Below are 24,909 nucleotides of genomic sequence, written 5' to 3'. Positions count from 1 at the left end.
GTGATCCACACAGTCAAAAGCTTTGGCATAGTCAATAAAGCAGAAATAGATGTTTTTCTGGAACTCTCTTCCTTTTCCCATGATCCAGAGGATGTTGGAAATTTGATCTCTGGTTCCTCTGCCTTTTCTATAACTAGCTTGAACATCAGGAAGTTCACAGTTCACATATTGCTGAAGCCTGGCTTGGAGAATTTTGAGCATTACTTCACTAGCGTGTGAGATGAGTGCAATTGTGCAGTAGTTTGAGTATTCTTTGGCATTGTCTTTCTTTGGGATTGGAATGAAAACTGACCTTTTCCAGTCCTGTGGCCACTGCTGAGTTTTCCAAATTTGCTGGCATATTGAGTGCAGCACTTTCACAGCATCATCTTTCAGGATTTGAAATAGCTCAACTGGAATTCCATCACCTCCATTAGCTTTGTTCGTAGTGACACTTTCTAAGGGCCACTTGACTTCACATTCCAGGATGTCTGGCTCTAGGTGAGTGATCACACCCTGTATGTTCAGTATATTGGCTCATAATATTACTGCTGATTATATTTTTTCATTAATGAATATTCAACAAACAAAAAAATCTAAAGAAGTTAGATGTGACCATTGTAGAAGCTTGATACAAAGAAAATGAACATAGATTATGTGCACAAGGAATTTTACAAGCAAATTCCATGAAACAAGGAAATACTAAAGGGAACCAAAGGATCAGAAAAATATAAAAGTGTATAATTTAGACACCTTTTCTTTCCTATGAATAACATATTTTTAAAGCACATGTTCTATGAAATATTTTTCTTTTCCATCAATGTACATATGCATAAGCAATTAGATATAACTCAAATTTAACTGGACAACCTGTGTTTTGCTTGCTAAATCTGGCAACCCTACTCATAAATGATCTCAGACAATATATGTTATCCACTTAAGAGGGTCTTCTTAAAAGTTTTTATCCAAAAATATTTTTTACAATAAAATGGATAATAAAATACTGTATAGTTCAATAAGTTTTGACAAATGTTTACAGTTCCAGAATTATTGCCCCCCTCTAACTAGGATATCAGACATTTCCATGACCACAGAAAAGTTTCCTGAGGCTGCTTTGCAGTCAAATCCCCCATCTTGGCCCCAAACAATTATTGATTTGATTTTAATGGCCATAGATTAGTTTTGTCTACTCTTCAAATTTATATAAATGAAATCAGTGTAATGATTTGGGGATTTATTCATTTTGTTATACATATCAGTAGTTTGTTCCTTTTTACCAATGAGTAAGTTTCCATAGGTTGGACAAAACATTATTTGTGTATCCATTTACTGGTATATGGGCATTTGAGTTGTTTCTATTTTGAAGCTACTATGTTTGAAGTCCTATAAACATTTGTGTATAAGTCTTTGCATGACCATATATTTTCAGTTTTCTAGGATAAACACTTAGGAGTAAAAGTGCTAGGTCTTATGGTACATGTATATTTAGCTTCATAAGAAACAATCAACCAGGTTTCCAAATTGTTTTCATTTTATATTCCTACTTGCAGTGCAGGAGAATTCCAGTTGTTCCATATCCTCACCAACACTTGGTGGTGTCAATCTTAACTTTCATTCTCCTGGATATACAGTGGGATCCCAGTATGGTTTTACTTTGTATTTCCCTAATGATAATGCTCAAGAAAAGGAACTGTCACTGCTTCCCCCTTTTCCCCTTCTATTTGCCATGAAATGACGGGACCAGATGCCATGATCTTAGTTTTTTTTAATATTGAGTTTTAAGCAGACTTTTTCACTCTCTTCCTTTATCCTCATCAAGAGGCTATTTAGTTCCTCTTCACTTTCTGCCATTAGAGTGGTATCATCCACATATCTGAGGTTGTTGATATTTCTTGCAGTAATGTCGATTCCAGCTTGTATTCATTTAGCCCGGCATTTCACATGATGTGCTCTGTGTGTAAATTAAAAAAACAGAGTGACACTAAACAGCCTTGTTGTACTCCTTTCTCAATCCTGAGCCAGTCAATCGTTCCATACAAGGTTCTGACTGTTGCTTCTTGACCTGCATACAGGTTTCTCAGGAGACAGGTAAGATGATCTGCTGTTAAGGGTTGTCTACAGTTTGTTAGGATCCACACAGTAAAAGGTTTTAGCGTAGTCAGTGACTGCAGCCATGAAATAAAAGATGATTGCTTCTTGGCAGGAAAGCTATGGCAAATCTCGACAGTGTGAAAAGCAAAGACATCACTTTGCTGACAGAGGTCCATATAGTCAAGGCTATGGTCTTTCCAGTAGTCGTGTACGGATGTGAGAGCCAGACAATAAAGAAGGCAGAGGGCCAAAGAATTGATGCTTTCAAGCTGGGGTGCTGGAGAAGACTCTTGAGAGTCCCTTGGAAAGCAAGGAGCTCAAACCAGTCAATCCTAAAGAAAATCAACGCTGAATACTCTTTGGAAGGACTGATACTGAAGGTGAAGCTCCAAAACTTTGGCTACCTGAACAGTTGACTCATTGGAAAAGACCCTGCTGCTGGGTAAGATTGAAGGCAGAAGGAGAAAGGTACTACAGAGCATGAGATGGTTGGATGGCATCACCTATTCAAAGCACATGAACTTGAGCAAACTCCAGGAAATAGTGAAGGACAGGGAAGCCTGGCGTGCTGCTGTTCATGGGGTTGTGAAGAGTCAGACAGGACTTGGTGACTGAACAACAAGTGATAATGCTGTTGAGCACCGTTTTATGTTCTTATTTACCATCTGAATATCTTCTATTGTGAAGTGACTTTTAAGTATTTTGTCCTCTTTTTAAAATTAAGTTGTATATATTTTATTACTGAGTGAAAGGAATTTTTTTAAGTATTTTGAATATAATTTGTTTCCCATATATATGCATTGGGAACTTTTTCTCCCAGCTCTGAGGGTTTCATTTTTATTTTCTTAAGGGATATCTTTTATGCAACAGAATGTTTTAATTTTCATGAGTCTAATTTATTTTTATTTTTTCATTTATTTAGAAGGTGTTGGGGCTGTAGGAACAGGAAGAAGTATGAAGGCCTAGACCAGCTATGAGTCCTTCCCTGAAGTATTGATTCCCCTACCCTCAGAGCCACTAATCACAATCTTGAACATGAAAAATAAGAAAAGCCTGAACAGATTCAATTTTGATTCTTTGGGCAAAGCTGTTGCATAGCTACCTGTGGTGATCTGGGAGGCTTCTTACTAGAAGTGATGTTTGTGTAGGAGGGTCTAAATGATGAGTAATAATAAAAAGCTATGTTTAAAATAATACTACATTCTAAGCACCTTTCATGTCATTCTTTGTTGTAGCCAACCACCAAGATGGCCCCCAATGATCCTCACCACCTATATTTCAGGCCTTTGTATAGTTCTCTCCATTTTCCAGCTAAAGAAACCAAACTTCAGAAAGGTTAAGGAACTTGCTCAAATAAGTTGCTCAAGTATCAGAGTAGATATTTTTCCTTTGACAATTGAATTATATTTCTTTTACACTTTAATGAAGAAACATTAAAGGGTGACATCACAGCTTAGATAATAAATCTCCTCAGGCTTTCTTGAACCTCTTTTAATTTGTTTTCTAATGTTGTACCTTCTTTTAAAAAACCCAAGGCCACTCAATTTTACACTCTCTTCTCTATAATCTGTCATCATGCATTTCCCACTAAGCAAATACTAGCACTATTAGAACTAAGTTTTGATTCTAACTCTTTCTACAAGGCCCATATTCCTAACCACTCTGCCTCCGAAGGGTTTCCTAGGAAGAGAGTAAGAGAAGAGCATTATAGGCAGAGAAAATAACAAATGCAAAGAACTCAGGGTTTGGCAGGATTCAGCTGCTTCTGAGGGAATAGCTGGACTGTGGTTCAGTATAGCTAGAGATCAAACTTCTTGGGAAAGGAGCTGGTATCTGGTGTATAGAAACCTGTAAGTTATAAGTTACATCAACAATTTTGGATTCCTCTACAGAAAAAAAAATTAAGCAGAGGAAAAACATGCTATATTCAAACTTTTCAAAAGACTTTTTGATGATTTAGCAGACCCTGGTGTTGCTCGTTGGCACTTACCATTTCTTTGCATGCTGGCCACCATCCGTGTCAGCAGGCTGGAAGTGCTAGGGAATTAATGTCCACTGGAAGCCCTCAGTGAGTGAAGGGAGTTGTTGCATAAGTCGCTGCCCAGCTTCTTACTCATCAGGTGGGATGACTCAGAGACATGTGTCCCACAGAATTTCTCAGGGTTCCCCAAGATTAGGCTCTAACTGCCCATAGTCATAACGTGCTTGAAAATGGATGCCCCATCAACTGCTTTCCCTACCCTGAGTCTCTTCTCTAGTCTCCAGATGGTTTTTCCTGTGATTACCTCACAAACAAGATACAATTGTCCCCGCTTTTCCCTGGGGAATATGTTCCAAGATCCCCGGTTGGACACCTGTAACTGAGTGTGCTGTGTGCTCAGTCATGTCTGGCCCTTTGTGACTCTTTGGACTGTAGCCTGCCAAGCTCCTCTTGGTGAGGATAATACCAAACTCTACATATACTATATTTTCCCTATACACACATGCCTATTATAAAGTTTAATTTATAAATTAGGTACATAGCAGATTAACAACAATAACTAATAATAAAATAGAATTATTATAATAATATACTATAGTAAAAATTATATGAATCTGGTCTCTCTCTCAAAATACCTTCTTGTACAAATTTAATAACTTTTCCATCTTAACCAAGCACTTGTTATGCACTGTGGCTGTAGGTGAATGAGGTGTGACAGAAAAAAAAAAAAAAACCTAGCACAAATTTCTTTTTCCTTCACAATTTCACAGACAGAAGTTTTGTTTTCACTGTAGGTCTTAGCAACCCCAGCATCTGACTTTTTTTCTTTCCATATTAAATTGAGAATATTCACTTTTTTACTCATAGGAAGCATTCTATAACTTCTCTTTGATATATCTGATTTGCCAGCATCACTACTCTTGCTTCTTAGGGCCATTATTAAGTAAAGTAGTGATTACTTGAACACTGCCCTGCAATGTCATTGACAGTCAGTCTGAAAACTAGGACTGTTGGGCAGAACAAGCTGGACAAAGAAATGATTCACATCCTGGGCAGGACAGAGTAGGGCAGCATATTTCATCACAGTACTCAGAATGGCACACAATCTAAAACTTATGAATTGTTTATTCCAGAATTTTCCATTCCATAATTTCAGACTGAGGTTGACTACAGGTAACTTAAACCTTGAAAAAAAAAATGAGGATAAGGGGGACTATTGTACTTGCAACTCAAATTCTTATTTCAAGGTCTACTTCAGAGCAGGGGAAAGGGAGGACTACAAAGCACAACAGATGGAATGAGAGGTAATATGGTCAATGTTGGAGAGGGAAATGGCAACCCACTCCAGTATTCTTGCCTGGAGAATCACAGGGATAGAGGAGCCTGGTGGGCTGCTGTCTATGCGGTTGCACAGAGTCAGATACAACTTAACCAACTTAGCATGCATGCATGCATGGCCAATGTTTATTCAAATACATATTAAAATGTTGGTTCTTCCCAAATTACTCTGTGAATTAAGTGAAATTTCAAACAAAACTCTAACAGGATATTTTTAATGGAACTTAAAAAGCAGATCCCTATGGTCACTGACAACAAAATTAGTTGCAAAAAAGAAGAAAAAGGAGAGGACACGCCCTACTAAATTGAATGCCTTTTCCATCTTAAGATTTACTATAAATCTATCAAAATGGCACAGGGAGAAGTAAACAGTCCTAAACAGGCATGAGAACTTACTGTGTAATAAAAGAGGCATTACAAAACAATGAAGGAATTAGTTGATTACTCAATAAGTAGTGCTGGACAATTGACTACCAATGTGTAAAAGAATTAAATATTTATGTGACATATACAAAATAAACTGCAGATAGTTTAAATATGAAAAATGAAGCTTGAAATTATTAAAGAATATATTTATAACTCAGAGAAAAGGGAGGATTTCTTAAGTAAGACAGAAAAATCAGAAATCTAAAAAACAGATTGATACATCTGATCAAATCAAAATTCAAAACATGTACAATATATCGTATAACCAAGTTAATCATCCATGTTATAACATGAATGACACTTGAAAGTATTATGCTAAATGAAAGAAGTCAGTTATAGAAGACCACATATTATTTGATTCCATTTTAATGAAAGATCTAAAATAAGCAAATCCATAGAGACAGAAAGTAGACTATTTGCCAGGGGCTTGGAGAGGAGGGAATGGAGAGTGACTGCTAGTAAGTACAGGATTTCTTTGGGGGAAGATGAACATACTCTAAAATTAGATTGTAGTGATGCTCACACAACTTTGCAACTATAACTAAAGCCCAGTGGATTGTATACTTTAAATGGACGAATTTTATGGTATGTGAATTATTTCTCAATAAAACTTTTTTTAAAAGGTAAACCACACATTGGGAGAGGACATTTGTAATGAATATTACTGACAGATTATATTGAAGAATTCTGTAAAGCAATAAAAATGACAAACAACCCAAGATGAAAATGCATAAAGAATTAGAATTGGCATTTCAGAGATGGGGAAATTCAATAAATGTATATAAATATGCTCAACATTATTACTAATGAGGGAAAAGAAAATTAAAACAATGAGATACTATTACACCTATTAATTTGGGGGAAAAAACTTGGAAAATGAGACCTCTTGTATGCTTCCGGTGGGAGTATAAATTCATATAACCACTTTGTACCACAATTTGGTAATACCTAGTAAAGATGCTTACAAGTCTCTATAAGCCAGCAATTCCACTTTCTAACAAATTTTTCATAGAGGAACATATGAAGTAAGTCCATAGATGCTTATGGCACGTTGTTTGTAATGGTAGAATTTGGGAGACGAGATTTGCTATTCATTAATAGGGGATCAATTGTGAAATATGGATCAAATGTAGAATATTCATTCAATGTTATACAACAGTTAAATGAATATGCATAAATCTCAAAAACACAGAGTTCAATAAGCTACAAAAGAATATTTGCAATATAACACCTACAATAGTCTTCTTTCTCCAGAGAAACCAAACTAGTTTTTATATATATATATATAAATAAATATTAAATATATATATTTAATATTTATTTACTGACTGTGCTGGGTTTTTGTTGCGGTATGCGGGATCTTCGATCTTGTTGCTGCATGCAGGTTCTTTAGTTGTGACACGTGGGATCGTTTAGTTGCAGCATGTGAACAACTGCTTGCAGCCTGTGGGACCAGGGATCAAACCTGGGCCCCCTGCCTTGGGAGCGCTGAGTCTTAGCGCTGAGTCCCAATTCTTAGCCACTGGACCACCAGGGAAGTCCCCTGTAAGTATTATTATAAGGAACTGGCTCCTTATAATTATGGAGGCTGAGAAGTCCCACAATTTGCTGTCTGCAAACTGAAGTTTCAGGAAAGCCAGTAGTATAGTTCCAGTCTGACTCCAACAGCCTGAGAGCCAGGAATGCTAATGGTATAAAAATTCCAGGCAGAGAGCAGAAGACTGACATTTAAACTAAAGCACTTAGGCAGAGAGAGTGAATTCTCCCTTTCTCCACGTGTTTTTCTATTCAGGCCCTCAACAAATTGGATGATTCCCACCCACCTTGGGGAGGTCAATTTGCTTTACTCAGTAGACTGATTCAAATAATAATTTCAATCTCAAAACATCCTCACAGACAAACAGAAAGATTATTTAACCAATTACCTGGACACCCTGTGACCCAGGCAAATTGCACACAGAGTTAACTACCACAACACAGTTAATGTAAATTAAACTAAGTGCACTACCATGCATACTGCAGCAAAAGTATGATAAACAACATGATAGTTGTTTCTGAGACTTGGGAAGGTAAACTTGGTGAATACACCTTCATCTACAATGTTTTATTTCTTTAAAAGTAAATTTGAATCAAATATGACAGGATATCAACATTTGTTCATTTGGGTGATTGGCACCCAGGTAATTTTTACATTAACCTTCCTTGTTCTTATCAGCATATTTATATTTTTTATATTTCTTATTATTGACCTCAGATCACAACTGCTACCTTCTTCAGAGAATTGTCTTTGGCCTACAGCTGCTACCTCACAAAGAAGTATGTGGGAGGTTATACCTATCCCAAAGGGGAGAGAGAGACAACTGATGACAAGATCACTGACATGGGGTAAAAAACCCCAACTTTTCCTTCATGGTGAATAATTATGTGGTACAATTCTAACTCAAGAACTCCCCTGTAGGATCAGGCTGAGACTAGACTCCAGGTGAGACCATATTCATCACTCTCTCCCTGATATACATCTTTTATTATGTAAACAAGAATCACCATCTCAGGCTCTCCTTCTGGTGAACCTGACTCAAGACAAGTCCCCATCTACTAGGTAGAGGGAAAAATTGTTTCTGCCCTGTCCAGAAACCTTGCTGCTGCTGCTGCTGCTGCTAAGTCGCTTCAGTCGTGTCCGACTCTGTGAGACCCCCGAGACGGCAGCCCACCAGGCTCCCCCATCCCTGGGATTCTCCAGGCAAGAACATTGGAGTGGGTTGCCATTTCCTTCTCCAATGCATGAAAGTGAAAAGGGAAAGTGAAGTCGTTCAGTCGTGTCTGACTCCTCACAACCCCACGGACTGCAGCCTACCAGACTCCTCCGTCCATGGGATTCTCCAGGCAAGAGTACTGGAGTGGGGTGCCATTGCCTTCTCCACCAGAAACCTTAGTGTAATGTAATAATTTTGTTGGTCCTTTTAGGTAATACCTAGTCCCTGCAGTAGATTGAAATATTGTTCCCAATTCTTCACTCCCTCCTTAACATACATTATGCTTCCTGACCCATTGACTTCAGACTTGACTATACTTGGGGCAAGAGGAGAAGGGGACGACAGAGGATGAGATGGCTGGATGGCATCACTGACTCGATGGATGTGAGTCTCAGTGGACTCCAGGAGTTGGTGATGGACAGGGAGGCCTGGCGTGCTGCGATTCAGGGGGTCGAAGAGAGTCGGACACGACTGAGTGACTGATCTGATCTGATCTGATAACATTTACCCTAGCTCAGTTCAGTTCAGTTCAGTCGCTCAGTCGTGTCCAACTCTTTGCAACCCCATGAACTGCAGCACGACACGCCTCTCTGTCCATCACCAACTCCCAGAGTTCACTCAGACTCACATCCATCGAGTCAGTGATGCCAACCAGCCATCTCATCCTCTGTCGTCCCCTTCTCCTCCTGCCCCCAATCCCTCCCAGCATCAGAGTCTTCTTTTCCAATGAGTCAACTCTTCGTATGAGGTTACCCTAGCTAGCGGAATGTTAATGGATGTGATGTGAATAGAGTCTTTAACTGTGAGTGTGGTTTGGCTTGGCCTTTTGCAATCCTTACCGCTGTCTTGAGAAGAGAATGTTACAGTAGGCACTGGTCCCAAAATGAGGAGACTTGTGGAACAAACTTGAATCCTACTCATTGCCTGGAGCCAAGGCCAGCTCATCCCAGTTACGAGCCCAATCGAACCTCAGACCTATAAGTAAGGAATGAAAGCTTGTTGTTAAAAGTCATTGTGATTTGGGATTGTTTGTTGAATAGCAAGAGTATGGACTAAAAGTCTCTTTTAGAGAAGAAATGTTCAAATTCTTAGCTTTTTGCACCCATCTCATTTTCCAAAAAGACATCTTTATGACCAAAGGGAGATGGACTTACGTGTCCATCTCCTACCTGCTGACACTTACAGTTGATGAGATCCATTCTTTCTCAGTTTGAGCTGTGTCTGGTGTCTTTAGCCTCTCACTGGGTTTTACTTGCTCTTTGGACAACTCTGAGCCCTTGTCCTGTCCCCTCTGTTCCTGTCCATGGTTTTCAGTCCACCCATCAGCCCCCGCTGCCGCCTGACAGACACACTGGCTCCCACCTAGCATTTGTTCCACCCAAGGATCATGGGAGTCATAACAGGATCCCTCCAAGATCTGTATCCCTTTGCAACCACTGTGCACATTGCTCTTCACCAGGTTCTAGCAGGTTAAAGCATTGCTCTTCTACATGGTGGCCTCTTCCCTGAACCCCAAATATGGAATGGAGTGATTCCTCCTGCCCTTGAAGCATAGCTGAATTCTTGAACTGTCTTTCTCCAGGCTGAAGTCTAGAACAGAAAGACTAGGGCCCAAGCATTCTATATACTCTCTCTGTAGCCTCTCCATTTTTTTCTTCTCCATAATACCATCAGGCCAAGGCCTAAGTTTATGAGAGCACACTATGGAAGATATGCTCAAATCTGATAGCTATTGATATATATCAAATGGAGCTAAAAGAATTTAGAAAATTATTTCCCTCTTGACAATGCCCCACTTTGGAGCCTATTGATAAATAGCAAAACTCTACATATAGCAAAATTCTATTGTTCAAAGTTGAGAAAAAAATTATCTTTGTTTATGCCCTGAAACAAATCAAATCTTCACCAGCACTCCACCAGGATGGATGAATTGTGGTGGACATGGAAATGTGTTGCTCAGATCCTCCTTCAAGGACTGGCTGCCCAGTTGCAGAGACCATGTTAGCAGCCAGCCTCCAGTTGTTGGCTGCTTCGGGGTCTGTCTTAGCTGGAGAAAAACATCCCTTCCAAGGTCATGCCTTTTCCAAGACAGCTTATGTTCAATGATTTGGTCAGGTGGAGGTGTAAAGGTCTGGCTATTTTGGTTTAATGTGGAATGCTTTAATAGGCAATACTCACTTAAAAACTCTCTGCCAGATTGGCTAGGCTCCACTGGGCCTGCATCATTGTTTGATTTATTCCTCTGCCCAGTCTGGCTTCTATTCCATTCTTTCCCATAGTAAATATCTTGCACCCTAGATTCCATCTCAGTATCTGATTCCAGAGAACCCAACCTATGATATAAATACTTTGGACTGCAGGAAAAGGTCCTTATACATACAGTGGAATATTATTCAGCCTTAAATAGGATGGAAATTCTGGCACATGCTACACTATGGATGAATTTTGAGAGCATTATACTATGCCAGGAAATTTGGAAAACTCAGCAGTGGCCACAGGACCGGAAAAGGTCAGTTTTCATTCCAATCCCAAAGAAAGACAATGCCAAAGAATGCTCAAACTACCACACAATTGCACTCATCTCACACGCTAGTAAGGTAATGCTCAAAATTCTCCAAGCCAGGCTTCAGCAATATGTGAACCGTGAACTTCCAGATGTTCAAGCTGGTTTTAGAAAAGGCAGAGGAACCAGAGATCAAATTTCCAACATCCTCTGGATCATGAAAAAAGGAAGAGAGTTCCAGAAAAACATCTATTTCTGCTTTATTGACTATGTATGCCAAAGCCTTTGACTGTGTGGATCACAATAAACTGTGGAAAATTCTGAAAGAGATGGGAATCCCAGACCACCTGACATGCCTCTTGAGAAACCTATATGCAGGTCAGGAAGCAACAGTTAGAACTGGACATGGAACAACAGACTGGTTCCAAATAGGAAAAGGAGTACGTCAAGGCTGTATATCGTCATCCTGCTTATTTAACTTCTATGCAGAGTACATCATGAGAAACGCTGGGCTGGAAGAAGCACAAGCTGGAATCAAGATTGCCGGGAAAAATATCAATCACCTCAGATATGCAGATGACACCATCCTTATGGCAGAAAGTGAAGAGGAACTCAAAAGCCTCTTGATGAAAGTGAAAGAGGAGAGTGAAAAAGTTGGCTTAAAGCTCAACATTCAGAAAACAAAGATCATGGCATCTGGTCCCATCACTTCATGGCAAATAGATGGGGAAACAGTGGAAACAGTGTCAGATTTTATTTTGGGGGGGCTCCAAAATCACTACAGATAGTGATTGCAGCCATGAAATTAAAAGACGCTTACTCCTTGGAAGGAAAGTTATGACCAACCTAGATAGCATATTCAAAAGCAGAGACATTACTTTGCCAACAAAGGTCTGTCTAGTCAAGGCTATGGTTTTTCCAGTGGTCATGTATAGATGTGAGAGTTGGACTGTGAAGAAAGCTGAGCGCCAAAGAATTGATGCTTTTGAACTGTGGTGTTGGAGAAGACTCTTGAGAGTCCCTTGGACTGCAAGGAGATCCAACCAGTCCATTCTGAAGGAGATCAGTCCTGGGTGTTCTTTGGAAGGACTGATGCTAAAGCTGAAACTCCAGTACTTTGGCCACCTCATACAAAGAATTGACTCATTGGAAAAGACTCTGATGCTGGGAGGGATTGGGGGCAGGAGGAGAAGGGGACGACAGAGGGTGAGATGGCTGGATGGCATCACCTACCCGATGGTCGTGAGTTTGAGTGAACTCCGGGAGATGGTGATGGACAGGGAGGCCTGGTGTGCTGCAATTCATGGGGTCTCAAAGAGTCGGACACGACTGAGTGATTGAACTGAACTGAACTGATACTAAGTGAAATAAGTCAGTCTGAAAAGGATAATACTGTATGATTCCACTTATACGAGATGCCTTGAGGAGTCAAATTTATAAATAGAAAATAGAATGTTGTTTGCCATTCAACAACAACCTGGGGGGAAGGAAATGGAGACTTTTTAATTGTTGAGTATGGAACTTCATTTGGAGTAGTGAAAATGTCCTGGAAATGGATGATGGTGGTGGTTGTACAACAATATGAATATACTTAATTCCACTGAGCTGTAATTACGTACATTCATATGTATCAATTTACCATAAAAAATGGCAAATTTTATGTATATTTTATCACAATAAAAAATATTGGTTAAAATAGCCAGCTACAGGGCTTCCCTGGTGGTCCAGTGGTTAAGAATCTACCTTGCAAGGCAGGAAAGAGCAGTTCAATCTCTGGTCCAGGAAGATCCCTTAGTTGAGAAGCAACTAAGCCCATGCACTCTGAGTCAGCAAGCCACAACTACTGAGCCCACATACTGCAACTACTGAAGCCTGGGTGCCTACAGCCTGTGCTCCACAACAAAAGAAGCCACCGTGATGAGAAGGCCAGATACCCTAATGAAGAGTAGCCCCCTCACTGCAACTAGAGAAAGTCCACCTGCAGCAACAAAGATCCACCATGACCAAATAAATAAATAAATCTTTAAAAAAAAAATGCTATGCTACGCTAAGTCACTTCAGTCGTGTCCAACTCTGTGCGACCCCAGAGACGGCTGCCCACTAGCCAGCCACAAATCAAAGAATTACACACTACACACAAGCTTATGAAATATAAAGATGGTTAAATTTAGGAAATGTATTAATATAATTCATTGTGCTGGTAGCACAAAGAAGAAAAAGTATCTGATCATACTCATAGATGTTAAAAAGGCATTTGATAAAATGTAACATCAGTTCCTAACAAAATTCTCTCTCATTTTTTTTTTTTTGGCTGCAGTGGGTCTTTGTTGCTACATGTGGGTTTTTTCAAGTTGCAGCAAGGGGGAGCTACTCTCTAGTTTTGCAGTGCTCAGGCTTCTCACTACAGAGGTTTCTCTTATTGTGGAGAATGGGCTCTAGAGACATTGCAGCGTGAGCTCCAGAGCACAGGCTCAGTAGTTGCGGCACACAGGCTTAGTTGCCCCATGGCATTTGGAATTTGCCCAGGCCAGGGATCAAACCCATGTCTTCTGCATTGGCAGGTGCTCTCAACCACTGGATCACCAAGGAAGTCCCAAAATTCTTAATTAAGCAGATATTAATTGATTCATCTTAATAGGACTAAAAAAAGTTTTTCTGGGCGGGGCTGTGCTGTGATCTTTGTGGGATCTTAGATCCCTGACCAAGGATTAAACTCTGGCCCCAGGCAGTGAAAGTGCTGAGTCCTAACCACTGGACTGCTAGGAAATTCCCAAATGATTAATAATTTTTTTTATCTAAAAACAAAACCAGCAGTGTAATACTAGAAATATTCCCATTAAAATTTCACTCATTATCACCACCATTATTTAATATTGTTCTCGATAATAGCTAATAATTTAAATTTTAAAAATCTAAAGTATACTGAAAATGGCAGAGTAGAAAGTCATGTGCTTATCTCCTCTTGCAAGAGCACCAAAATTACAACTAGTTGTTGAACAAACATTGACAGGAGGACTCAGGAACCCATCAAAAAAAGACCCCATGGCCAAAGACAAAAGAGAAGCCACAGTGAGACAGTAGGAGGGGCACAATCACAATAAATTTAAATTTCATACAAGCCAGGTGGGTGACCCACAAAACTGGAGAATGACAATACCAAAGAAATTCTCCCACCGTTGTGAAGGTTCTGAACCCCACGTCAGGCTTCCCAGTCTGAGGATCTAACAAAAGGACAGGGAATTCCCAGAGAACCTAACCTTGAAGGTCAGTGGGATTTGATTATAGGACTTCCACAGAACCGGGGGAAACAGAGACACCAGTCTTGGAGGGCACAAACAAAATCTTGCACACATCAAGACCCAGAAGAAAGGAGCAGTTGATCTCACAGGAGGCTCAACTAAAACTACCTGCTAGTGTTGGAGGGTCTCTTGAGGAGGTGTGGGTCGGCAGGGGCTCACCACAGGGGCAGGGGCACTGGCAGCAATAGTCCAGGAAGGTCCTTCTTGGTGGTTGCCCTTAACCTGGCCATAGAGCCTGCAGACCCCAGGGCTGGGTCGCCTCAGGCCAAACAATAACCTGGGAGGGAGTGCAGCCCCACCCATCAGTAGATAATTGGATTAAAACTTTACTGAGGCCCTGCCCACCAGAGCAAGTTAGTTTTTCCCATTCAGTCCTTCCCATCAGGAAGCTTACTCGAGCCTCAGCCTCCTCCATCAGAGGGCAGACAGCAGCAGTAAGAAGAATCATAGTCTCAAAGAAGCTAAAACAAAACCCACATTACAGAAAGTTAATCAGGATGAAAAAGCAGAAAGTCATGTCCCAGATAAAGGAACAAGATAAAACCTCAGAAAAACAACTAAATGAAACGGAGATCGGCAACTTTCCTGAAAAAAAAAAAAAAATCAGAATGATAGTGAAGATGACAGGTGATATGCAATGACATTCAAAGTACATCATTAAATGAAAAAAAATTGAAATAGAGAACCAAATGCCTATTGTGCTATCATTAATGTAAACAAAAGAGGGAGGTTGTAGTTTTGATAACTTAAGGTAATAGGGAATTTTCAGAAAGGTCTGTTTATCACAGTCCCAGGGAAACAGAGAAATGAGGGTAAAAGGAGGCTGCTGCCCACTGAGTCTCTCACCTTCTGTTCTTCTGCTTCGGCAGCCTTTCCATCCACAGGTTTTTGTCCTTCTGTGTAACAATTCCTTGTTATGCTACTCTAACATGAAAGGTGAGCTAGTGAGAGAGCTCCAGGGTGAGCTGGATGACTGGGGAGGGGTAGGTGGAAGGAGAAACCTGTGCCTCAGAGCAAGCCTGAAACACAATCCACTTTCCTCTGGCAAGTGCCCATGGAGTCTTTCCTCAGTCCTAGGGACAGAGGACAGAGAATGAAAACTGAGTGGTCGTCACATAAAATCTTGGTGAGATGCTGCAAGTCTAAAGTATTCATTTTTTGATCATCATGTAAGAAAGTGGCTTCAAGGTACATTTCAGCAGTTTCAACACAGAGTGAATTTGGCATTGGATACATTTCACAAGTATAAGAAATGAAGCAGAGACAATGCTCATTCCTTTCATACAACAGAGGCCTGGCTGGTAACACAGTGGAAGAATGGAAGATTCTGAGAGGATTACACAAGAGTCTTCCCTGGTCATTTCCAGAACATAAAGGAAGCTATGGTAGAAGGGAACCAAAAATTTCAAATTACTTATTTGATGATCATGAATTTAATGTAATTACTTATTTAATGATCATATTCATTAAATTAGACATTGTGCTTAAAAGCACTGTGATATCATAATACTCAGGGCCTTGATTTCATCTGATTTTATTAAAAATATATCTTATATATTAAAATTTATATATTTTTATTAAAATATATCAGATTTTTTATAGAAATATTAAGTGATATCGTATCCATCTCAGTGTATCACATTTGTCAGCTTGTCACATTAATGATGTAATCCCTTGGTCAAGATGGTGACTACCAGATATCGCTTTGGTAATGGGAATTTTTCCTCTCTGAAATTACTAAATATCCTTAGGGAAACACTTTCAGACATTTTGAATACCTTTTTCCAAACTTTTTCATTGGAATGGTTTTATCTTTCATTGATGATTCCCGTCTGACTCAATTATTACTATAATGCTTATAAAATGATTTTCCCATTTCTATCATTCCTACTACATTGACTAGTTGTTATTTTATGAAGAACTGTCCTTATCTCCCTTAAAATATACTGTGTTCATATCAATATAGATGGATGGATTCTTTTTTTATTCAATATATTATAACCCATTCTGCATTATTCATTTGAGGCTGGCATTTGACATGAGGCTGTCTACAAAATATAGATTCCAAGGTAGTTCTCCATTGTCTAGGAGAGGAATCTGGGGTTCCACATTTATAACTGGCTCCCCCTAGTGCTACCTATGCCCACGAAAATTTTAAAAGCTGAGAAGAAGCCGTTCCAGATGATCATCAGAGGGGATTTTGTTAGCAGTAATTCCCCTCTCCCCACACAAGGCAATACTCCTAAAATGTGAAAAGGCTGCTCCTCTGAGGCACGGAAGGCCAGAACACCAGCAAAGACAACTCTGTCTTCCATGGGTGAAGAGGGATGAGTAAGAAGTAGAGAGGCTGAGAGACAAGATCATTACTGTTTCCTTACAGTAATGCTTTTCTGAATCATGGGAACCATTTGCTTCTATCCCCAAAAAGTGGGGATGATATTTGGAACCAAACATTGATATAATCAGGAAAAAGCCTAGATCAGGATGGCATATAGAATGTTTGAAAATACACTGTCATCCTTGCTGAAAAGTCCCAATGAAAGCTAGAAAAAAAAAAAAAACATGAAAAAGAGAAACTAATAATTTTATAGAGGTATCAGGAAACTGAAAAACCAACAGGCCAGAATTTTAAGAAACGCCTGGAAGATAGAGATAAGGAAGAAATGTGTAGTTCAAAAAAAGAGAAATTGAGTTCACCTGTTAATACCTACTTCCTCCCCCAATCCCACTAAAATAATAGCAAATTAGAAGAAAAGAGAAAAACCCACAAGGAAAAAAGAGTAGTCATTGAGGGCAAGAACAGGTTAATGTTGTCATGGTATTTTACATGTTTTTTACCAGGCATAGGAGAGAAAGCGAAAATGACTCCATACTTGGAAAAAAGGAAAAATTATGATTGACCAATTTCTGATACCTCGAAACACCTTTTCAAATCCAGTTTGAACGAAACCTGAAACTAGAGTCCTGAGGAACGTTAATCCATTGGCACAAGATATCAAATTGGATCACAGCTACTGAAGGGACAAACAGTTTTATGGTCCACTATAGTTAGTTTATTTATTTTAAAATACCTATTTTTTATTTATATATGTATTTGGCTGTGCCATGTCTTAGTTGTGGCACTTGGGATCTTCAGGTGTGGCCTGTGAACTCTTAGTTGGGGCATGTGGGATCCAGTTCCCTGAACAGGAAACAAACCTGGGCCCCTTGCAATGGGAACGCAGGCCACCAGGGAAGTCCCAATAGTTCAACTTTAGAAACCAACAAGCTCTATGGTTTTATAGCCTAGGTGCGGAGTTAAACACAAGGATTTTAAGGCCATATAGAAAGTTAACCGGCGAAGGCAATGGCAACCCACTCTAGTACTCTTGCCTGGAAATTCCCATGAACGGAGGAGCCTGGTAGGCTGCAGTCCATGGGGTTGCGAAAAGTCGGACATGACTGAGCGACTTCACTTGCACTTTTCACTTTCATGCATTGGAGAAGGAAATGGCAACCCACTCCAGTGTTCTTGCCGGAGAATCCCAGGGACAGGGGAGCCTGGTGGGCTGCTGTCTATGGGGTCGCAGAGTCTGACACGACTGAAATGATTTAGCAGCAGCAGAAAGTTAACCAGTTTTCAATCTTATCTAGCAAATTGTTTCTAGAATTCCTTTCATTAACTCTAAAAGTGAAAGTGAAATCGCTCAGTCATGTCCGACTCTTTGTGACCCTGTGGACTATGGCCCACCAAGCTTCTCCATCCATGGGATTCTCCAGGCAAGAATACTGGAGTGGGTTGCCATTTCCTTCTCCAGGGGATCTTCCCGACCCAGGGATCGAACCCAGGTCTCCTGCATTGCAGGCAGACGCTTTAACCTCTGAGCCACCAGGAGCCAACTCTAACTCTATGTTTATTTGTACACACACACACTTCCGTTTTCAAGCTCTGGCAAATCAGCCTTTTTTTTTTCTTTCTACCTGCTGGTTTTTTCTTTAAGAAATTAAATAAAATTTTGATAAATGCTCACAATCTAGTTTCAGAATTTTGCTTTAACATTGCTTTCAGTTTTCTCACTTTTGTGAAATAAATGGGGATGAACCAACAAGAGGAAGCCAATTTGTGCTTCAGTACTCCAGAAATGCTCAGACAGTGGAAATACCACAGCTCATGGTGGAATGGGGAACATAGCTGAAAATATTGGTCCTTGTGTATCAGTACAGAAAACTGGAATTTGTCATCTGGAAAGGTTGGATCCCAAAACTCTTAGTTTAGGGAGATCCGGCACGACTGAGGCTGCTGGAGGACTAAGGGGGGACCTGAATGAAGTCTGAACTCTGAATGGAGACCTTGGCATCATCCCCTGCTCTGAGCCACATAGATTCTACCACCACCCACTCTCTCTCTTCTGCTGACACACACTACTCCCTACCAGGCAGCTTCACAGGAGGAGCCTTATCTAGAGAAATTGGCCAACCCAGAGAAAAATACAAAAATCTGGGGGAGTCCCCATATGAGACTTCCCGGGTCCTGCCTATCTGTTACAATGAAGCCACAATTGATAAATTTCATTCACAAACACAAAGCTTTAGTTCAGGGGTATATGAACAGATGGTCATAGGTCCCCTAACATGGAAAGCTACTAACATGGAAATCAGAGACTTAAACAAACTGAAAAAAGGAACTTGAGGAAATTCTTCCCACCTTGCAGTCTCCTGCCAGTGCCTCCCACAGACCAGGGGAGCCTGAGAAGCTATGAGGGTCAGTCTCCTGAAAGCACAAGAAGGGCAGGCAGGGAGTAGATATATAAACAAATAGGCATCTTACCAGCACATCCTTGAAATACTAGCTAAATTTAGACAGAGGGAGACAGAGGCAAAGATAGTGAGATAAACACACACACACAGAGAAGGGGGAGACAAAAGGACAGAAACTGAGAAAGAGAGAGAGAGAGAGAGAGAGAGAGAGAGAAATGAGAAAATGGTAAGAGGAACTTCTCAAGGAAATCATCTGATTCTCAAAACTGAAGCTTCTGGTTGGAAAGGTCTTATCAGGATTCCTACACAATGAATGAATTTAAAAATATACCCACTGGCAACTAATATGAACTCATGTTTCAGTTCAGTTCCATCACTCAGTCGTGTAAGACTCTCTGTGACCCCATGAATTGCAGCACACCAGGCCTCCCTGTCCATCACCAACTCCTGAAGTTCACTCAGACTCAGGTCCATCGAGTCGGTGATGCCATCCAGCCATCTCACCCTCTGTCGTCCCCTTCTCCTCCTGCCCCCAAGCCCTCCCAGCATCAGAGTCTTTTCCAATGAGTCAACTCTTCGCATGAGGTGGCCAAAGTACTGGAGTTTCAGCTTTAGCATCAGTCCTTCAAAGAACACCCAGGACTGATCTCCTTTAGAATGGACTGGTTGGATCTCCTTGCAGTCCAAGGGACTCTCAAGAGTCTTCTCCAACACCACAGTTCAAAAGCATCAATTCTTTGGCGCTCAGCTTTCTTCACAGTCCAACTTTCACATCCCTACATGACTACTGGAAAAACCATAGCCTTGACTAGATGGACCTTAGTTGGCAAAGTAATGTCTCTGCTTTTGAATATGCTATCTAGGTTGGTCATAACTTTCCTTCCAAGGAGTAAGCGTCTTTTAATTTCATGGCTGCAATCACCTCTGCAGTGATTTTGGAGCCCCCAAAAATAAAGTCTGACACTGTTTCCACTGTTTCCCCATCTATTTGCCATGAAGTGATGGGACCAGATGCCATGATCTTTGTTTTCTGAATGTTGAGCTTTAAGCCAACTTTTTCACTCTCCTCTTTCACTTTCATCAAGAGGCTTTTGAGTTCCTCTTCACTTTTTGCCATAAGGGTGGTGTCATCTGCATATCTGAGATTATTGATATTTCTCTCGGCAATCTTGATTCCAGCTTGTGCTTCTTCCAGCTCAGCGTTTCTCATGATGTATTCTGCATAGAAGTTAAATAAGCAGGGTGACGATATACAGCCTTGACATGAACTCATGTTTAGTTTAACATATATACAGATGAATAGATATAGGAATACCTTTAGAAATACATGTGTATCTACATTGGTAGGTATACACATATATATTTCCTCTTCCTACTAAGAAATCCTGGGAGCAGTGACACTACAATAGAAACAAATACACCCAATGCCGAGATCTTGGTTTCTAATACCATTCTCCAATCAAAAGAAACTCCTTGGAGAAATGACTGAATTTAGCTCTGGAGCAAGGAAAATACAAAATGAGCCTAGAGCATTTTATAGAACCAGAAATGAAGGAATTGCTCAGAAACTACAACAATGAAAATAGATGGTGCAAGTCAAAGGGATACTAGAGCCAACTCGGAGGAGTTCCTAATGGCCAAAGCTAAAACAAATTGGGAAACAAAAGAAATAATGTGATATTGAATTACAGCACAAGATATAAAATAAATATACTTGAGTCTATACTTAAAACAACAAAATGATTGAATAACCAAACAACTGGAGGAGATGAGACAAATCTCCTTTATGGAATAATGTCAAATAGTATATGTAGACATCCTTCCCCCTTTGCAGAAAGAGAGTTGAATTCCTTTCACTGTCCTTTGTGAGTATGGGTTGAACTTGGTGACTTACTTCCAAATAATAGAATATGAAAGGGGAAAAATAATAATTTTACAATGGAGAACACCACCTTAACTAAGTGATCAAAGTTATTATCATCAGTAATAAGTTGATTGCCAGTGGAAATATCAATAATTTCAGATATGCAGATGATATTACTCTAATGGCAGAAAGTGAAGAGGAACTGAAGAGCTTCTTGATGAGGGTGAAAGAGGAGAGTGAAAAAACTGGCTTGAAACTCAGCATTAAAAAAACTAAGATCATGGCATCTGGTCCCATCACTTCATGACAAATAGAAGGGGAGAAAGTGGAAACAGTGACATGTTTTATTTTCCTGGGCTTCAAAATCACTGTGGATTATGACTGCAGCCATGAAAGTAAAAGATGTTTGCTCCTTGGAAAGAAAGTCTAGTGAGTGTATTAAAAAGCAGAGACAAAAAAAAAAAAAAAAAAGCAGAGACATCACTTTGCTGACTAAGATCCATATAGTCAAGGCTATGGTTTTTCCAGTATGAGAGTTGGACTAAGGCTGAGCGACAAAAAAAATGATGCTTTCAAATTGTGGTGCTGGAAAAGGCTCTTGAGAGTCCCTTGGATGGCAAGGAGATCAAACCAGTCAATCCTGGAGGAAATCAACCCTGAATAGTCATTGGAAACACTGTTGCTGAAGCCGAAGCTCCAATACTATGACCACCTGATGCTAAGAGCCAACTGATTGGAAAAGACCCTGATGTTATGAAAGGTTGAAGGCAAAAGAAAAAGAGGGTGGCAGAGGATGAGATGGTCAGATAGCATCAGGGACTCAATGGACAGGGATTTGGGCAAACTCTGGGAGATAGTGAAGGACAGAGGAGCTTGGCGTGCTATAGTCCATGAGGTCGAAAAGAGCCGGATTAGACTTAGCAACTGAACAACAATATGATGTGATAAGAAGGTCACTTTACCTTTGTGTTTTTCATCCTCAAATCCTATAACCACTGTCAAGTCATGAGGAAAACATCAGACAAATTAAGGGACAAAATATGTAGTCAGTATTCTTCACAGAGAAAGGTCAAGAAAACAAGGAAAGAACTGAGAAAAGTTGAATAAAAAAAGGATGGAAAACACATACCATACAAATGTTAATCAAAAGAAAGCTAAGGTAGCTGTATTCATATCAGACAAAATAGACTTTAAGGCAAACAGGATTTCTAGAAATGGAGATTTTTTTTCATAATGGCGAAATGTTCAATTTGCCAGGAAGATATAATAATTATAAGTTTATAGGCACCTAATAACATAGTACTTAATATTAAAAGCTAGATTGACAGAACTAGAAGTAGATATGGCCATAATCAAGGTAAGCCATTTTAACGTACTTCGCTCAGAAACTGACAAAACAGACAAAATAAGTCAGTGGGCCAGTGGTTTGTCTGTTTTTTCTTTCTTTCTCTTTCTTTTTCCTTTTTGTTTTTCAGTTCCCCATCCAGAGGCTGAACCAATGCCCTCTGCAATGAAAGCATCAGAGTCTTAACCAGTAGACAGGGGATTCTTTAAATGAAAATTTAAACTATCAAATAAAGAAAAATTAAAAGAATCAGATTCCATTCAGTTCAGTTCAGTCACTCAGTCATGTCCGACTCTTTGTGACCCCACGGACTGCAGCATGCCAGGCTTCCCTGTCCATCACCAACTCCTGGAGATTACTCAGACTCATGTCCATTGAGTCGGTGATGCCATCCAACCATCTTATTCTCTGTTGTCCCCTTCTTCTCCTGCCTTCAATCTTTCTCAGCATCAGGGTCTGTTCAAATGAGTCAGTTCTTCACATCAGGTGGCCAAAGTATTAGAGTTTCAGCGTCAGCGTTAGTCCTTCCAATGAATATTCAGGACTAATTTCCTTTAGGATGGATTGGTTGGATCTCCTTGCTGTCCAAGGGACTCTCAAGAGACTTCTCCAGCACCACAGTTCAAAAGCATCAGTTCTTTGGTACTCAGCTTTCTTTATAGTTCAACTCTCACATTCATACATGACTACTGGAAAAACCATATCTTTGACTAGATGGACCTCTGTTGGCAAAGTAACATCTCTGCTTTTTAATATGCTGTCTGCTGCTAAGTCACTTCAGTCGTGTCCGACTCTGTGCGACCCCATAGATGGCAGCCCACCAGGCTCCCCGTCCCTGGGATTCTCCAGGCAAGAACACTGGAGTGGGTTGCCAGTTCCTTCTCCAATGCATGAAAGTGAAAAGTGAAAGTTGCTCAGTTGTATCTGACTCTTCACGACTCCATGGACTGCAGCCTACCAGGCTCCTCCGCCCATGGGATTTTCCAGGCAAAAGTACTGGAGTGGGGTGCCATTGCCTTCTCCGAATATGCTTTCTGCTGCTGCTACTGCTGCTAAGTCACTTCAGTCGTGTCCAACTCTGTGCGATCCCATAGACGGTAGCCCACCAGGCTCCCCCGTCCCTGGGATTCTCCAGGCAAGAACACTGGAGTGGGTTGCCATTTCCTTCTCCAGTGCATGAAAGTGAGAAGTGAAAGTGAAGTCGCTCAGTCGTATCCGACTCTAGCGACCCCATGGACTGCAGCCCACCAGGCTCCTCCATCCATGGGATTTTCCAGGCAAGAGTACTGGAGTGGGGTGCCATTGCCTTCTCTGGAATATGCTGTCTAGGTAGGTCATAACTTTTCTTTTAAGGAGCAAGAATCTTTTAATTTCATTGTTGTACAGAATTAGATAAACAGAGATGAAATCAACGAGAATCAGAGCCCCAGATATGCCTGCCAGAACTTTAGAGGCAAGTGAAAGACTACAGGGATAGAAAACCTGATCAGTGGAGCAATGCATAGTCAAATAACAGACCTACATAAATGTAGAATCTAGTTTGTAATGAATGCAGCATTTATTACAAATTATGGGGAAAGGGTATACTGTTCAACATATGGTTTTAAGACAATAGGTTTAACATATGGGGAAAAATTAAGTTATATATCTATGTCATGCCATAAATAAAAATACTTTCTAGATGGAATACAGATCTGAAATAAAAACAGTTTTTAAAAGTAAAAAAGTATGAGCAGATTTAAAGTATATAAACATACACATGTATCTGTATATAAAATATGAAAAATATAATTTGGGAAAAGGAAGGTTTTCATAAACAAGACACAAAAATGGAGCTAAGCACAGTAGCTATCATAAGCTTATTAGGTTTTCCCTTCCTCCAGTTGTTCCAAAACCAAACTCTTTCAACCCGCATGGTTGACTCACATTCTGAGTAGCTTGAAATGGCTGAACCAGTCACCAGACAGAGAAATAGGGTTACAATACATATTGGCCAGAGTGCCCATAATAGCTAGCAAGTTCTCATGGGATGCCTATGCCAAATCCATCAGGACAGTCTTTCTCTATTCCTTTGGAACCATGAAATGTAATAATATGGGCCACATTTCCAAAAAGATGTAGGAAGCTTCAAGGGGAAAGAAGCCCAGGAATTGAACAGATTGAGAGAGAAATGGTCCTAATGACATGGTTGGAGTTATGATTCTAGTTGTGACTCAGGACCAAATATCTCTAGAATTCTCAGTTTTGTTAGCCAATAAATTGTCTTTTTATCAGAACTAGATTGAGTTGGGTTTCCATCACTTTCAACCAAGAAACCATGTCCAATAATCCAAAGATGATAAAGGTGAAGCTTGTTGATTTAAATCCAATAAAACTATGACCTTCTCAGCAATGAGAAATAGCATAAACAAAGTAAAAGATAAGTGGTAGAATAAATTATGTATAGCAAACCATGACAAAAGATCAAGGCCAGAATATAAACAGAAAGCCTTCAACTCCATACAAAAAAAAAATAAAGTGGCACAAAGGAAAAGTGAGAAAAGGGTATTGTGTGAGAACCCTTTCCTTTGAAAGTGATAAATCTTAATTCCTA

The 24,909-nt window shown here is 40.1% G+C and overlaps 1 protein-coding gene across 1 annotated transcript in view; it reads right to left on the bottom strand.

The window, feature by feature from the left end:
• DNAAF9 (dynein axonemal assembly factor 9) overlaps window positions 1-24,909 on the bottom strand; it is a 220,709-nt gene that overhangs the window by 176,361 nt on the left and 19,439 nt on the right. Inside the window, exon 2 of the mRNA XM_055544328.1 lies at window positions 9,408-9,543. The gene's annotated coding sequence lies outside the window, so the exon portion shown is untranslated. The remainder of the gene's footprint in view (window positions 1-9,407; window positions 9,544-24,909) is intronic.

The sequence above is a fragment of the Bubalus kerabau genome, chromosome 13, assembly GCF_029407905.1.
Source record: "Bubalus kerabau isolate K-KA32 ecotype Philippines breed swamp buffalo chromosome 13, PCC_UOA_SB_1v2, whole genome shotgun sequence".
In the NCBI taxonomy this organism is placed as follows: domain Eukaryota; kingdom Metazoa; phylum Chordata; class Mammalia; order Artiodactyla; family Bovidae; genus Bubalus; species Bubalus kerabau.
This window is presented reverse-complemented; position numbering and strand designations above follow the sequence as displayed.